Raw genomic sequence first — 18,111 nt, forward strand, 5'->3', positions numbered from 1 at the left:
TTTCCAGATATCAAACCACCTGCAATAGTTTTATTTCCCTTTCACCTTTTAATCAAGGTGTCCCATGTTCAATTCTCGGTCGAACCACAATCCTTTTTTCATGCGTAACCCAAGTAGCGGTTCGGATGTCAGTTTAAGCGAAAGTCTTCTCCTTGATAACCTCGGTATTTCGTAAGTATGTTAAGCCTAAATATACGAAACAAACCATATTGTATATTTCTACATGCCTAAATGCGTGTTGTTTTATAAAGAAGCCAATATTGCTTAAATATATTGATAGAAATTGGCAAAATTTATCGATTGCCTACATAGCTTCCAACATTAGCTTGGATTGGACTTTCAATGATATCTACGTACCGGTACTAAATTTGTAATTTAATACCTCAGTTTTAGCGTACTGATTATGGTACGTTGACCTTTAAATTTTACATGCAAAGCAATAACAGGATTTTCCCGTTATTGTCTTACATTTCAGGTAATGACGGGATTTTCCCAATGGCTAGGGCGGGAGATTCTCAACTTAAGAAATTTACTGACCGCACTTCTTTAAGCGTATGGGAGTTCTTCCGGCATAACCCCGCTGTTGCATAATAACATCAAGGCAAAACAAACTTAGGCTATTTCTGTGAATATGTAATATAAATACATAAAGCAAAAAATCTAAGTCAAAAAAGCCTGGTTTAAACATCACCCCAAAAACGGGTTTTTGGCATATTCAAAAACAACCACGGCTCTTGCCAACTCTGCTTACTTTTGTATATAGGAGGTTAAAAATTCTTATTATATACATTGGTTAATCCTGTGGAATTCATAATGTAAATATGTTGAAGAAAAATTGTTTGAAATATTTTTTCGAAATTCATAGTTTATTTTCGATGTTTTATATTATTATCAGCATCAATCACTAATTAAATGATTTGTGTTATAGAGAAGCGATACAAAGTCTGTTTTATCAATTTAAAGCAGTATTTTGAAAAAAGCCCAAAATTTCCCAAGCAAAAAAGCAAAGCAGAAAAAACCGAGTTTTTTTTTCAAAAAAAGCCGTTTTTTTTGCGAGCCCTTGCATCTCTAGGGATACAAGAACAAAAATAATATGTTATATTAAAGATCATACCTTTATTTTTCAACATAATTAGTAAATACATTGAGACATTTGTCATACCGGTCTATAAGCTTGAAAAATTCTTCTAGGAAAAATTCAGGGCTCTGCATAGGGAAGAAGCGTCGGACAGCATTGTCTTCAAAGCGCCTGCCGCTGAGAGTCTTCTTCCAAGATGGAAACAGATGGAAGTCAGTGAGTGCGAGATCAGGACTGTATGGCGGATATCCACTTGTGTCTGGGTGTGTTGCGCGTACAACCACTGTCTTGTCTTCCCCCTTGCTGTCATTTTCCTCGAGAAAACGACTTTATTTTCGGACTTCCCGTCGTAATTTCTGCTCTGATTGGCACCAAAAATTTCTTTTCACTGGTGTGGTGTAGCACCTTGATGTCAAAGGGCTTCAACCCTGTAACTTGGCACCACACAAGTAAAAACTCAAAATCAACGAAATCAAATTAATTCATATATTTAAAGGGTAGACGGATTTAGTTTCCCTCTAAACTGTTAGTAGTTAACCACTATAAAAGGAATGTTAAATTTCAATTTATTAAACATATTGTCCAAACTAAGATTGTAGTATATGATTTGCTTTTACTTTGCGAATATTTTTCATGTAATGGAAAGTTCGTATGATTATTTTTAACTTTATTTTGTAGGTAAGTGAACATTTAATTTCTGACAAAGAAGACTCTTCCTGTAATTGAATATTTCAAGTAAGTACTCTAACAAAAGACTGTTTCTCAACTGTTGTTCGTAAATCGTTGTCTTTGCATGACTAGTATCATAAAATATTTTCTCTGTGTTGCTATTATCTTCGTGCTATTATTTTGGTTTGAGTAATACGATTATCATGTCATTAGCAAACAGGGGCGTCATTTAGGGGGACAGGGAGGGACATTTGCCCCCCTGAGTTTGAGATGTATATAGATTTTATCAATAGAATAGTTGTAAATCAGTGAAAAACGCGAAATTTTACTTATATCAAGGGGTCTTGCCCCCCAAGCAAAATCTGAAATGACGCTCCTGTTAGCAAATCAAGTTGATACCTTTTATTGCTTTGGTCTAAAATTATCATGAATCCTTGACAGACTTTTATCCTATTCTTACGCTGTAAAATAACAATGTTACCTGACACGCGTAATACCGTTGATATTTTATTACAGAAACAATGATCGTCTTTTAAGTTTCAATCGTATTCGTCTTACTAGGCATTGCGTTTCTTTAACAAAGATAGATTGTTAATACTTTTAGCGAGCTTACGTAACACTAACGACTGCTGTGAAACAACACCACGGACACACATAAATTTAGAGCCCGTGGTGGCTCAGTGGTAGAGCGATTATCTCTCGTGCGTGGAATTCCTGGTTTGATTTCCTGGTCAAATAAGTTTGTGGTGGACAACATCATGCTCATGGGTGCTCCCGTTTCCTTCCACTTACTCATTCCATCAATTCTTCTGTCATCACTCTCTTGCTTTAATCATTGTCTCTTTTATCCTAAAATGCATCAAACTTAAAGATTGCATTACATTTTTATTTACACACAAATTTATAAAAAAAATAAGAAAACAGGCTCTCATGCGTACAATGTGAAATCAGTCTGCTATATTGTCACCTACCTAGATATGCTGTGTAATTGCACAAACTATTGTGCTTACTCTGACTAGATATCTGAACAGAACTTCACAGAGTAGGGTGGGGATTGTCAACGCATGTGGAAGTATTTTCTGTTTGCTAACTAAAAGATAAAGGTATCTAAGCTTCTCTTTTGAACCAGGAAAATTCTCTTTAAAAAATCTGTCGTTGCAGCTTTGTTAACTAACTATTAAGACATATGCAACCAGGAGATTCAATGCCCCATTTACAAACGCTCTCCGTTGACTTCTATACTTAGCCAACTAGATCCAATTTCTACTTTGTATTCCTATTTCAGTGGTAGTGGCTCAGTGGTAGAGCGTTCACCTCTGGTACTTGGGGTCCCGGGTTCGATCCCAGCCCACGCCAAGTGGACTTTGGGGTGGACAAACACTGTGTGCGTGGGTTTTCTCGGGGTTCTCCCACTTTCTTCATTCCACCATTTCATTCATTACTCACCGTCTCCTTTAGCCTAACCGGCGTAATCGTGGGACGTAAAACTCAAAGATTTCATTTCATTTCTTTTTTGGAAGTCTTATTTACTTTTTTCTTCTTTTGTATAATAAAATTTTTAAGTGCAGAATTGTGTACTTTTCACCAACACTTGGAATTAATGTAGTTTTGACAACATTACGTTGAAATTTTAGAATAAAGTTAAAGATCGGTAACTTAATCATTATTATTGTAAACAAATAAAACATATTGAATAATATTAGTGTCATCTAGGCGTTTGTAATACCATCATGGAAAGCGGAGCATTACGGGTACATTCTCTACTGAAACTGGAAGTGTGAAAAACCTACTACCACTTTCGGTTTCGGTATTATTTAATAAAATATTACGCCACTAGTAAACCTTAATTTTAATAATAATAATAATAGGTCTAATAAAAAAACGTTTCTATGGGCAAATCTAACGTTTTTGTGTAGGTAATGGAAGGTGAGAGAAATGTATTGTTAAGAGGATACTGAACAGAGTAGGGATGCGCACGAGACGAGTCGAGACAGGATTTTCCTGACAAAATTCGAGTCGAGACACGGCTGTTCCAATAGAGAAATATACATTTTTCGAGACGAGACAGCCAACAATCTTGTCTCATTGCACATCACTAGAACAGGGCGTGAAATATAAGTTTGTAGTGCCACCTCTGATGTAATCTCCTCAAAAGTACATTAGATCCCTATAGTTCTTTCATGGGGAGTAATGGGGAGGAACCAATAAAGAATTGTCGGATAAACGTGGCAGGGAAAGTTCCATTGTTGGACCGTCAACAATTAAAACTTGAACTTTAACGTTGTCTATACTGTCATACTATTGGTTTAGAATCCAAGAACATTAGTAGCTATTTGTTCCTTTATCTCCTGTGACCATCAGTGAAGACGCCAACTTTAATTCCTTGGGGGCGGGGAGCTAGGAGGAGGGACAGATGTATGTTTGGGGGACAGCTTTTTTTTTAACATAGGCTACCGAAAATATTAGTTTTATCTTACTTGACCTAAATTACAATCAAACAAGCCTGGAAGGGGCAATCGAGGCCAGAAGATGTCATCGGTATAGCCAATCCCATGGACCACCTCTAGCGACGTCAATGGTCGTATTGGATTTTTTTAAAAAAAAAAACTTTTTCCAGCTATTTGAAATTAGAATTTCTGGTGTATCGCCGGAACGCACGAAAATCGAACAAAAAAGTACCAAAATGTACTAAATTAGGTTAGGTTAGGCTAAATAAGATTAGATTAGGTTAGGTTAGATTAGGTTGAGTTAGAAGTTACCTTCAAAACAGAGCCGATTGAACGTGAACTTGTATAAAAATCGATTAAACTTAAACGTGATATGTCACAACCTTGAAATATACGCGCCATTTCCACACATTTACCTTCCCCGCCACTAAATCTTAACAAGTGTACTTCGCCAAATAGGCTCTTCTGGCCCCCACATAGAGGTCTCTTACAACATCAAAACCAACCAACAACAATTCAACAACCATCTTCTTAACTTCAACTCTGCACTCGGCACGGTGGCTCAGTGGTAGAGCACTTACTTCCGGTGCATGAGATCTCTGCTTCAATCCCCGTCCGACTGGTGGGTAACATCACATTAATAGGTTTTCCTCGGGTACTCCCTTTTTCCTCCCACATTCCCATCCCACTATTTCTTCGATCATCATTCACTTGCTTTAATCATCGTTTTCCTTACTCTAAAGGACATAATCGTGGGACGTTAAACTAAAATATGAATATTTCATTTAAGAGTCTTCATCTCTTCGAAATTAAAATACCGCTAATTTTAAAGTAATTATGTGATATCTTCAAATAGATAAAAGATAATCGAAATGTGGAACAAGAGCGCCCTAGACAATATTATTTTACATAAGAAACCGTTATCACGACTCACTTATCTGCTTTTGATTTCGAGCCATTTTGAAAATCGGCATTTATTTTAGCGTTTCTAAACAGCTAAAAACGGAAAGCCACTAGGTGACTTGTGATAACGATACCTCACGCAAAATAATATTGTCTAGGGCGCTCTTGTTTCATATTTCAATTATCTTTTATCTATTTGAAGATATCACATAATTACTGTAAAATTAGCGGTATTTAATTTCGCCCGGATGAAGACTTAATTTTGAGTTCAACTATTCTCCTCACCTGACTTTCACTCCCTCTTCCTCACAAGCCAAATAATTTTTTTCCCAATTCGCCCAGAAAATTTCCTAAAATTGGTCCGCGGATACAGCATTTTACCCTTGAAATTTTCTTATTAGAAATTCTACTTGACAAATTACCTTCGCATAACATATCTTCAATTTTATGAGAAATTTACGCTTATCTATTTATTCATTGGATCGTATTGTACACACTTGAGAGAGTAATATCTAACCTCAACATATGACAGAGAGCAGAACTTTAATATTTAAATTCTTTTGAGCTGCTAATAGCATATGACAAGTAAATTAAAACAAATTGATCATCAAGTTTGATTGATGTCAGCACATATTAAAACACGTCTGTGGTAAATTGTAAATAATAATAAATTCAAATTGATTCTACAATTTTATCACTTTCATCATTTATGTGATGTGTATAAATATAATTAATTTAGTTATTACTCCCCAGTTCCACGTTTTAATTGTTTTTTGAAAATTAAAAAGAGAAAATGTGCGGTTCTGCAACCAACACAAATCAATTTGTATTACGTAACGTTTCAGTGTGTCTTTCTTGGGTTGATAGTTTCAAATTTTGTCGCTAGAGGGTAGGTGATGCCTATTTTGCTGCCACCTACTGAGAAACGTATGTACTAAGACGATTTTGCTGTGAAGTTGCAATCTGATTTGAGTCGAATAAATTTGCATAGTTATTCAGTTAGAAACTGTTGAAACTTCGCGAACTATTATTCCTACTTGATAGTTGGACGACAGAAATGAGCAAGATATTAGAAAATTCGACTGAAAACAATGGAAAGTGAAATTAGATGTTCAAAAATATTGATGAGTAGAGGCATGTTAACGGTTCCAGAAGGGTCATCTGCGAGGGGCGTATAGCGTCTTGTACGATGAATATAGTGTTCAGTGGCGTATTTACGATTTTGTTTCGGGAGGGGCTTTGCTAACTTCCGGGGGGGGAACTTTGCCTGGAAATGTGAAAATTCTGCAAGATATTTACTTTACTTTACTATACTAAGTAAGATTTCGGGGGGGGGGGGCTTAAGCCCGGAAGCCACCCCCCTAAATACGCCACTGATAGTGTTAATATACGAAAGTTATTGAAAAGTGTTTTAACCTTATTAAATCGTACTGTATCATCAATATTATCATCATCATAGGTATTCTGCTATCATTGGGAGGTGCTCCACGATCGTCCACTAACCTGACAAGTACGATATTTCTGTCTTAAACATCGTCCATCAATTGTAGTCTCCTTCGCCCTTTCCCTCTCTTTCCTGCCACCATACACTCTAGCACGTCCTTTATGATACAGTTTCTTCTTAGCCAATGTCGCAACCTGTTTCTTTTCTTCTTTTCAATAATATCTAAAACTGTTCTTTTCTCCCCACTATTTCTAACAATAATATCTAAAACTGTTCTTTTCTCCCCACTATTTCTAACAACCATTCATTCTTTTTCTGCTCGATCCAGCTCATCTTCTCCATTCTTCTTCATACCCTGATTTTGAAGGCTTCCTATCATTTTCCATCACGTTTGCGTAAGTCCATGTTTCTGCTCTATACACGGAGCATTTCTCAATACTTTATTCAAAGATCCACGAAACAAACTTTTCTTCCTCCTAAAGGCTTCTTTCGCCAGTCCTATTCTTGTTTTGGTTTCACGTTCACACTTGGTATCATCATTAGAACTACTACCCAGGTATCGACAACTAGTCACCTGTTCCACTTTCTCCCTTTCTACTTCTATATTTAATATAATTCTTTTTTTTTTAAGAATGTTTGTTTGATATTCTCAGCTATAATGTGTGAAACTTAATTGATTTGAGTTTTCCTTCTTTTTATCTTTCCTTTTTTGACTAAGGTTCAAGCTAAGAGAACCATAAAGGCATATGTAGAGGTCTACTTCTGGTCCACGGACCGAAATTTGATAAACAATAGTTTATATTTTTTGTCGGAAGCATTTATATATTAAACTGTGATTGTCATTGTATTTAACTTGGCTGCTGACGAAAAACGTAAATACTAATCAATCAATCAATCAATCAATCAATCAATCAATCAATCAATCAATCAATCAATCAATCAATATAGCAGTCAATCAATCATCATTCGATCAATCAATGTATCTGTAAGTCAATCGATCTACCAATCATCAGTCGATCAATCAATCAATATCCATCTATCAATCGATCAATCCGAAGATCTCAGATTCAGTGAGGTTATGAATAATGAGTACTGGAGAATCTATTGTATTTTCATTCTTTTTGAAAGGTGAAAGAAATATTGTATCTTGTGTTTCAGGACCTGCACCTCATTCCAATTCTATTTTAGTGTCAAAAAGTTAAAAGATAAACGTTTAGTTCACAGAGTTTAAAACACCCCATCATCCTTAGTAGATCTGTTCATGCCAAAGGTGAATCATCCGATTGCACCTTTGAAGCTTATCGCCGGTCAAAGAATCATAGACCAGAAATGCCTGTTCAAAGGATACACCTACAATACGTATCACATATTTTGGTTAAGCTTCGTCAGATTTGCGCCATCCAAACTAAATCGACCGATAGAAGACCATAATTCTTTCCGTGACTAATTACCATTGAACTTTAAAAAAAACGGAGCCTTTGGAGGGGTGACCTCCCTCTGGAAACACCACTGATGAAACGGAAGCTCATCTCACATACGGAAGGGAGAGAAGAGAACAGGTCCCTAGGTTTCCATACACATGAGCCGGTACATACTAGTGTAACGTTATTTTATTATTTTATTGAAAAAAGTAGGGAAAGTTTTAAAAAAAAATCTCTTCTAATATTTTACTTTTAATGGAAAATATTTATTTCAACCCTTTTAGAATAAAAGGACTGCATTTAGAAGAGAAAGACGGATGTCTCATTTTAGAGAAAAGCCTACGTGACCAGCATACAAATGAAAAGTGATACAAACAAGGAAGAATAGTATATAAGCTTAGATTTTTCTAACGGGTTATCTGATTATCTTACTACTCGCTCGGAAATGATATTTGCTTAGGACTTATTCTCCTGATTCTTGGAGAGAAGACTTGTGGCTGGTCACTAGGTTTGGGGCAACGTATCTAGTACTTCAATGAAAATACGAGGGCTCAGTCAAAAGTCTGAAAATGGAAGAATCTTTGTGAGTATAAAAAAACTTTACATCCCATAAAAGGGATACAACATTGTATTTTCAACAACAGAATGGTTATGTCCAATATCTGAATATTTTAACATTAATTGTCAAGAATGTATATTTGTTTAATTCGTCAAATATCTGAAATGCCTACAATCATTTATTGTATAGGGTATATTACTTGTTTTTTCTTTTCTTAACGTATTTAATGGAATCAAAAGTTCATATATATATATATATATATATATATATATATATATATATATATATATATATATATATATATATATATATATATATATATGCCTTTCTTACATCAACAAATACTAATTATTTCAAAAATTAATCAGAAAGAGGAGGAGGACGTAGCACTAGGTTTCAGCAGCTAGAGGCTGACCAGGAGGTTTCCTTCCCTGCCCTAGTAACAGAGACAACTTGCAAACCGCTTGCTCTAAGCTTGCATTGGAAGTCGGCAAACTTGCATCCGGCTTGATTGGGAAGCATGCAAGCATGCCGCAAGCTGGATTCCAGTGACGAAGTTACATGGGGGCAACCTTGCATTCAGTGTTCCATTCAAGCTTGAGGCAAGCTTTTGGAAAGACAACTTCGACAATAGCCAAAGAACGTTCAGTGATGCTATGACGATCTGCAAGGGATCTAAAGTATCGCATCCAAGTACAACAAAAGGCAGATTGTATGAAAGCAAGCGTTGAAAGCCAAAAGCCGAGCATGTGTCAACTGGTCGAAAACTTTCTTGCTACTTGGATGCGACTACCTATATCTCCCTGAAACTTTCATACGTTTGTTAGTATTTGCTTGTATGAACGTAAAGTGAACTCAAGTCAGTCCCCGATAAATATCCCTACTATCCCTTAATGTTCTGGTTACACTGCTGATATTATGAAAAATTGGGGTAAGAAGACAGGAATGTTATGAGCAGTGCCGGATTTACATATAAACTAAACAAGCTATAACTTAGGGCCCCCATCACTTGGAGGCCCCGAAAATTAAAGGAAAAAATGAATGTACTTTTCCAAAATATTAGAAATACAATAAATGATATAAAAACTACATATATCAACAGTGCTTCGTGTTGTATAAGCTCCTATGATGTAAGTAATAGGACACCTTCTACTAACCTGTTTCCTAAAATATCACTAGTTTTTTTCCTTTCTGTGCATAGAGTGCCCACGTTCATCTGGACACATAAAGGGCTCCCATTACCTTCTGTAGCTTAGAGCCCCACTAAACCTAAGTCCAGCTCTGGTTATGAGTCCTGAATAAATATATACGAAATATACGTGTGGTATGTTTGGTATTGATTATAGCACTGTACTGTAAGAGAAATTTGGACAATATTAAAGAAAACACGAATTAATGACTGAAGTTGCTGGAAATGTAAGTGTAAAAAAGAAAGTGTGGCCCCACGTACCGTAGTCGCTGACGCTTTCGCCTTTGGTGCAAGCGGTCTCGGATTCGATTGATTCCTCGTGGGGGACACTCAGTCAAAAAAGTGTAAAATCTTTATCAGGCCATTAATCCTGAATGAGATTTTCCTCATTCACGCCAGGCAAATGCCGGGACGGTACCGAAAATGAAGGTCCAGGACTGCTTCCTTTCTTCCCCGAGGTAGTGTGAACGTCGAGGAACATCATCTCTTATGCATGACAGACTGACATGGCCGTTGCTGTCGAAAGCCCAGAATTCAACTTCCTAATTCTAATCCTAATTAAGAAAAAACAGGAAATGAAATGTAATTGTTAACGTAGCATACCATGATTATCCTTTAGACTAAAAGAAAGGAGGATTATTGTGAAAGGATTGGTGGATGGAAAGAGGATAAACCCGAGAAACTCCAGACATGATTTTGTTTTAATGACGAATTAATATGTTCTGAATTACATCTCCCTTTTTTGATGGGCTCATGAAATACCTTATTTTCAGCATACAAATCAAATCCTCTTTCCTCACTCCTTTATAATGCGCATTTGAATGAAAATGAAATGTTATAGAAGTCAGCTCGACAAAATTACGTACGATTTATTGCATACCGTTAAGCCGTTTTCTCGTTAGTGGGTGACATACATCACTTCACTTTTGTAATATACAAGGTTAATACCAGGGTTCGGGACGAACGGCGAAAAAGAAGAAGTAATTTGCCTTTTCAAAACTACGTTAGAAAGTCCCTAAAACAAATGATGATTTACTTTTTAACATTTCTCTTGATTAGTGTTTCTTTCAGAAACAATGTTCCGGGGGGAGGGCACACTTGGTATTCCGGGAGGCACTGCTTCTACTATTCTATTTATTATTATATTATATTAGTATTATTTGGGTCTTCTCCGGGGGGGGGGGGCACTCTCAGAGCTCCGGGAGCAGTGCCTCCCAAAAACAGGTCTGGAAGAAACCCTGCTCTTGATACTACAATTTTCACTCTTATGGTCTATCATGGATTTTCAAAAGTTATAATGTGCTCAGTGACGTATTTACGATTTTGTTTCAGGGAGGGCTTTGCTAACTTTCGGGGGGGATGGGCTTTGCCTGAAAATGTGAAAATTCTGCTAGATATTTCATATACTTTACTATAGTAAGTAAGATTTCGGGGGGGGGGGCTTAAGCCCGAAAGCCCCCCTAAATACGCCACTGAATGTGCTTTATAAGAAAACGTTATTTAGTAATAACGTAATAAGAACAGTGAGCAATAACTTTCATATGGCTTATTTGGATCATAAATGAGTTTCTTTTCGCAATGTGAAACTACGATAGGTTTACAAGTATCCGTACACAGATTTCCCTGATGAACCACTCCCTATATTCCTAATGGAAATTCAAATCGTTCCCACAATGCAACAAAAGTGATTCTGCGACACTACCGGCTAGAGTTGTAACTAACTGCATTGTCTGCTACTGGCAGTAGCTAAGTGTATCATTGGCTAATTCTATCAGACTCACGAGCTCTGAATGATTTGATTCGTTCTTGATTTTAGTAGTTCGTAGTACCCAACTTCATTGAGTGGCGGCGCCACAGTCTTCACAGTTTTAGCGGGAAGAGCAGCTGAAACCTCTTACGAATTATCATATAATAAGTGAATTATTATTTAAGAGTGCATTAAGTTTTTTTTTATTAGCATGGAACAAAATGGACAATTAAAATAATATTTTCAGTGCGAATATTTGGTACGCGGAAGATGAGAGAATAGTTAAAGCATTCAAAAGTAAGAATAAACTGAGGCCAAGGTTGTGTAAACTAAAAAATAAAATTTCCCACAACAAGCTATAACATAACACCTAGCTGACCTTGATATGTGCATCTGTAATCTAATCTATTGTTTGCAAAAAAAGTTAAAAACAAAAAATCTGGTAATGTTCTGGTGGACAAATACACAAATTTTCCAAAACTAAACAGAAAAACAAAAGTAACCAACACTTTATATTCATATACATAACAATAATATTTATCAAAAAACTATTATTTAACTAGTATAAAATTAAAAAATATAGTGCTAACTAGTTGTGACAAACAAAAACATTTACGAGTATAAAAAAATAAATTTTGTAAACCAAAAATAATTCTTTTGGAATCATTTCAACAATAATTCATTCGGCTTCCACCTTTTCGGATTCACTTCGTTCCGTTCAGAGCTTCGACATAAAGTCTCTGAGTAGCTGTCGTCAGGACATTAAGTATAAAGTCAAAAAGAAAGTATAACTAATGGTATAGTATGACAAGTCAAAATCATCTATTAGCAATGTACATGCTTTTATAGTTATTATATGCTTCTTTCTTTAATACCGTAATATATTTGTGCATTTAACTTATGTATAATTGTTTCTTTTATTCTAAATATTAATTAATTACATCATAAATTCTTCTTCTTATTTTTATTCAATCTCTTTTATTGTACATTCTGTCACATCTAAATAAAATATCATAAATCATTTAATAAATGGTCTCCATATAACAAGCAATACACTATAACTATAATCCCACTATACTACCCATTCCATTATTATAATATACTAATACACTTTACCCATTACACCATTAAAACTCAATTTTATATTTATTATTTTTTTTATATATGTTAGAATTTAACAATGAAACCGGATGTAGTAAATGGAGAACTACTGGTTGAAAAAGACAAGTAAGTTCAGAGATAGAATCTGTTCTTCGGACGTTGGGTCCATATCAGAAACACTTTTTACCTTTTTTCCTATCACTTATTAGTCTATTATGAATTAATACTGAAACCAGAAGTTGTAGTAGTTTTCGATAGTTTAACGTTCTTATATCTCATTAACTATAGTGGCTATATCAAAGGATCGATAAGAGCAATTTTCAGTATTATTTACATTTTGTTAGATGATGTGTTTTTGAGTTTCTCTTAACTAACTGACACGACTGACCAGATTTTAATGAGCCATTAAAATTAGTTTTTTTGGGGGGGGTAGAACTTCTCGAAAGCTACATATGAAGATTTATCCTCAAACATGCACTAGTGGATGCAGAAGAGTCGTTTGTAGGGAGGCGGATTGTTCCATATACGAATATGCAGGCCTGAAATATAGAGTTTTCCATCAAATCAGAATAAAGCAGTGCAATATTTTATATAAAGCCCTATATAAAGTTAGCATTTTGGGGATGATGACTGACTCTCCCCTTGGATCTACCGTATCTGTTTCAATATTTAACACAGAAATCGGAATCGATTATCTCCTGAATTCATATTGTAATATGACTAAAGTTAATTGGTAAAGGATAAATGATATTTTATTAATATTGATATTAATATTTTGTAAATTTTCATATTTTAAATGAAAATAAAAACTCAATTCCCACTCTGGTGCTGTTAAGTCAGGGTGTCACGAAAGTCACGAATGTCACGAAAAAGTCACGAACTCAGAAAACGGTCATGAAAGTCACGAAAAAGTTACGAAATTTAGTTTTCGGGTCACGATTATTTCTTTATCTGTGCAAATGTAAGTACATATTGGAAAATTTTGTTTTATAAAACGTCAAAATTCTCCATCAAAACTGTCTATGGTCGGCTTTAGATGCTACCAAATAGCAAGCAAAATACGTTTGTATCGCATGGATGAAAATTCGGCCTAATTCGCACCCAAATTCACTCTTGAAAATGTTAGGAAATTTTATGATTTGGTAAACAAAGGGTCACGAAAAAAATAGCGAAATTTCATTTAGGAATTTTAGTAGATATCCTGTAGGTCGTTCACATGTGTAGAACAATTCAGGAAGTCTCGTAACAACTCAAAACTACGTCTGGATAAAACATTTTTTTAATAGGAAATATAACTTATGCTACGCAGCAATTTGTCAACAACAAACACTTCTTACTTCGAATCATGCGGAAATTCTTCAAAATGTAATTGCAAGCGGAAGAAATAGCGCTACCAAAAACTAGGAGCTGGACGCGGTGGCTCAGTGGTAGAGCGTTCACCTCTGATGCATGGGGTTTCAGATTCAAACCCTACTCCCGCCAAGTGAACTTTGTGGTGGATAAACCCCGTGTGCATGGGTTTCCTCCCACTTTCTTCATTCCACCGTTTCATTCATTTCTCATCATCACCGTCTCCTTTAGCCTAGCCGGCATAACCGTGGAACGTAAAACTCAAAGACTTCATTTCATTTTTCCACTCTTCTGCCTTAACTCTGAGGCAATGAAAGCGACTTGAAGTCCTTGCGGAAGGCTCGTCCGTCAATCGACCATGGCTTCGAAGGCCGGACTCTAGACTCTGTGAAGGCGAAACTTTCTCCCAACCTGGATGGGTTCCGGACCAAGATCAAGAATGACCAAATGACAAATGACCACGATCAAGCAAATTTGTTCCGACTGTCTCTCTGACGTCATGCAGTAAGCGAAGATGGTCACTCACTTGAAGTCATACACAGTCAATTATCCCAAATTGACACAACTGAAGTACACATGTCCTCCAGCCGATGACACAGCACCAAGCAGCTATACTTTCTATTGACGCTGCAAACGTCGTCGGGATTACACAGACTCAAACCAGGAAAGGAAAGACTTCCCAAAGTTAAAGTACTTACTTCTCAACACTATTATTTCCTAGTTGTGTCAATGGTACCTGGGTTGATGTACGAAGCATGCATCGATACGATGTTAATGCATGACAATGGGACTCCAGCAAAAACAAACTTATTAAGAAAGCAACTGATCCAAACAGAAATGAAATTCCTCTAATGCGAGTGAGATATAGAAAAGGAGTAAGAAGTGCTACCTATGTTTATTATAATGTAGTTACAAATACAAGGACTTCCTTGTAATATAGCAAACAAAGGTTGATTAATTATTTCCTTGTAGAAATTATGATGACGGCTAAAGATGTTGATAGTTGATGTAAATGACATCTAACAGGCGATGAACTTTAACAGCGAAGCCTGCTGGGCTCTTAATGGAAGATGAATTAATCTGAATGTAAATAAAGTTGCCAGACCTGACGTCATACCTCGTTACACTATTATTCCTAACTTTTTCTGATTGTTTACAGCTTGACCCAATTAGTTCTCTCCATTCTTCTTCACACCCACATTTCGAAAACCAGCCTATTTTATTGATTTTGTGTAACGTCTATATTTTTGTCCCATAGAGTACAATACTCCAAAGGAAACATTTTATGAGTCTTTTTTTCTTATCTTTTAATTCAAGGATTCACAAAAGCTTCTCTTCGTCCTAAAAGCTTCTTTCGTCTTCCTATCCTTGATTTGATTTCATGTTAGCACTTTATGTCCTCATTAATAATATTAACCAGACATCGAAAACTTGTCACCTGTTCTACACTATCTCTCCTTACCATTACGTCAAGCGGAGTTTAGTAGTCAAGATAATAGTCTGGATAATTTAATTTAGTCCTTAAGTATTTTAATCGAGAACCAAATATAATACATGTATTCTTTCTCTAAATCCCTTATTTATATTTATCTCTGATATTATTTGATCTGGAAAAAGCCACTGACAGTGTTTGGCATGATGAGCTAACATATAAACTTCATTCCTGTAACTTCAATGAAATTCATTTGCAACATATACCCTAAATTAGAAATACAATTCATTGAACAAAGCAAGCTTTATTTAAATTAATAAATGTGTAACAATTTTCGCCAACTAACTGAACATATTGGCTTCATCAGACACTGTAACATTGTAACTTGTTTGTTACTGTAGCAGTTTCGCCTACTAACTGAACATATTGGCTTCATCAGGCACTGTAACTTGTTTGTTACTGTAGCAGTTTCGCCAGCCTCTGTAACAGTTTCGCCAACTAACTGAACATATTGGCTTCATCAGACATTGTAACATTGTAACCTGTTTGTTACTGTAGCAGTTTCGCCAGCCGCTGTAACAGTTTCGCCAACTAACTGAACATACTGGCTTCATCAGACACTGTAACATTGTAACTTGTTTGTTATTGTAGCAGTTTCGCCAACTAACTGAACATGTTGGCTTCATCAGGCACTGTAACTTGTAACTTGTTTGTTACTGTAGCAGTTTCGCCAGCCACTGTAACAGTTTCGCCAACTAACTGAACATACTGGCTTCATCAGACACTGGGAGTCACATCTGATGAAGCCAATATGTTCACTTGCCCGCCTAAACCTGCTTAAACACGATAGTATGCACATAAAAATACAAACCAATTTGTGCTAGGTTTCCGCTAAAAAGAAGCACAAATACTATCTAACCGAGCCAGGGCAGGAACGCAGCGTGTCCATAGAGAGCAGGCGCGTCAGGGAATGTGGGTATACGCATAAACGAGGATAGTGAAGAAAAAGCACTTTATATGATATAAAACATACATGCCTTACGTGTGGCACAGCTTTACAACGCTTCTAGGATCACTTTGTACGCTGCCTTCACGTAGCACTTCACTTCATTATGTGTTCTTATGGAGTACTATGTGGTAAAGAGCACACTTCCCATTTCGTATTTATACCTTACTATATATCTAAAAGGTAAGATCCTGATATATTTTAATTATTTATAAATCCTATCGTGAAATAAAGTTACGGATTTCTTCCGTAGATTTTACAAATTTGTGCTCCTTTAAAATGGGATAGCACCCAAAATTTTGCATCATTTCATTACCTTTGGTTCAAATGACCCCCCCCCCCTTTTATCAGTTCCTACTCTATACTTACGTGTTTCCGTCCAGCATACACATCCAAGTTTTAGTTAATAACACAATGGGTTTGAAACACTGCCATATTATGCTCCATTGCCTATTTACCGAACGCAAATTCACATAGTCAAGAATTTAACTTCGTTTACCCCCTAGTTATTCAACCAAGACTGAAGACCTTCATTACCTTTTGTGTTACCCTCATATTAACATTTCGTCTGATTCTGTTTATTTTTCCGTAAATCTTGCACGAGAGGGTGATCAGAAAGTAAGTTTACAAAGACTGCAGTGAAATCTTAAACTTCATTGTCTTTGGAGAGGACGGATGTTTCCCCTCTTTCGATGACCGCTTACTGCTGGGGGTGTAACGATGGACCCATATTTCGTCACCCGTGACATTGCGGTGAAGAAAACAGTTTCCTTCCGTGCACAACCGTTCCAAAAGTTGCAGACTTGGTCCCCATGCGCTTCTTGCATTGGGTGAACAAAGTGCGTGGAACCCATCGAGAGAAATAGTCCCTTGTACTGCAGAATATCGTGCATAGTTTGAAAAACGCTTCCGAACGACATTCCTAATTCTGTCACCAGATGTCGTAACCTGATCCTCCTGTTGTCCTGAATCAACTCTTCCATGCGATCTGTGTTCAAATCTGTTGATGCCGTTCTGGGTGGGTCACTGTGCTCCTCGTCGGTGACGTTTTCCCTACCAGCCGCAAACTTTCGAAACCATTGTGCGAGATGCTGATGAGACATTGCAGTCTTCCCGTAAACCTCTACCAGCTGCCGGTGAAGTTCAGCGTCGGTTACGTGTTTCGCTCACAAAAATCGCCCACTGAATGGACTTCTTTAGGAGACCAGTGTTCCAAACGAGTCGCCATTTGTGTTTGCTTATACCTAGATCGGCAGGTGACGGTTGGCTGAAACTCTGCACAGTTGCCAACTCCATGCATTAGAATTATCGCACATTTCTCATTCCTCTATAACAGACGAAACTCCAGAAATATCGGGCTTGTAATATTTGTTTCTGATATTCCCTCGTATTTCAATCTCGCCATTTGCTCCAGTTACTTCTAGTTTTCGATGCGCATGAGGCGGTACCAAAACATGAAACGTAAAGTGAACTCCCTACGCAGTGGCGTATTTAGGATTTTGTTAGGGCTATGCACAATACGGTGTAGAAGGGGAGAATTGCCCACCTGAGTTTGAGAATTAATATTTTAATCAATTGTATACTAATTCTTTACTAGGAAAAAAAAACGTGAAACTCGTATGTCGGTGGGGGATCTTACCTCCCAGGCAAATCCGAAATGAAGCTCCTACAAACACGTTGAATATTTGTTATCTCATTTCAACTTAACTGATTTCAAATTAGAAAAAATGGAAATATTCAGTTTTTACCTGAAAGAAAATGTTAA

Source organism: Thermobia domestica, chromosome 16, assembly GCF_964235325.1.
Source record: "Thermobia domestica chromosome 16, izTheDome1.hap1.1, whole genome shotgun sequence".
Classification (NCBI taxonomy): Eukaryota; Metazoa; Arthropoda; class Insecta; order Zygentoma; family Lepismatidae; genus Thermobia; species Thermobia domestica.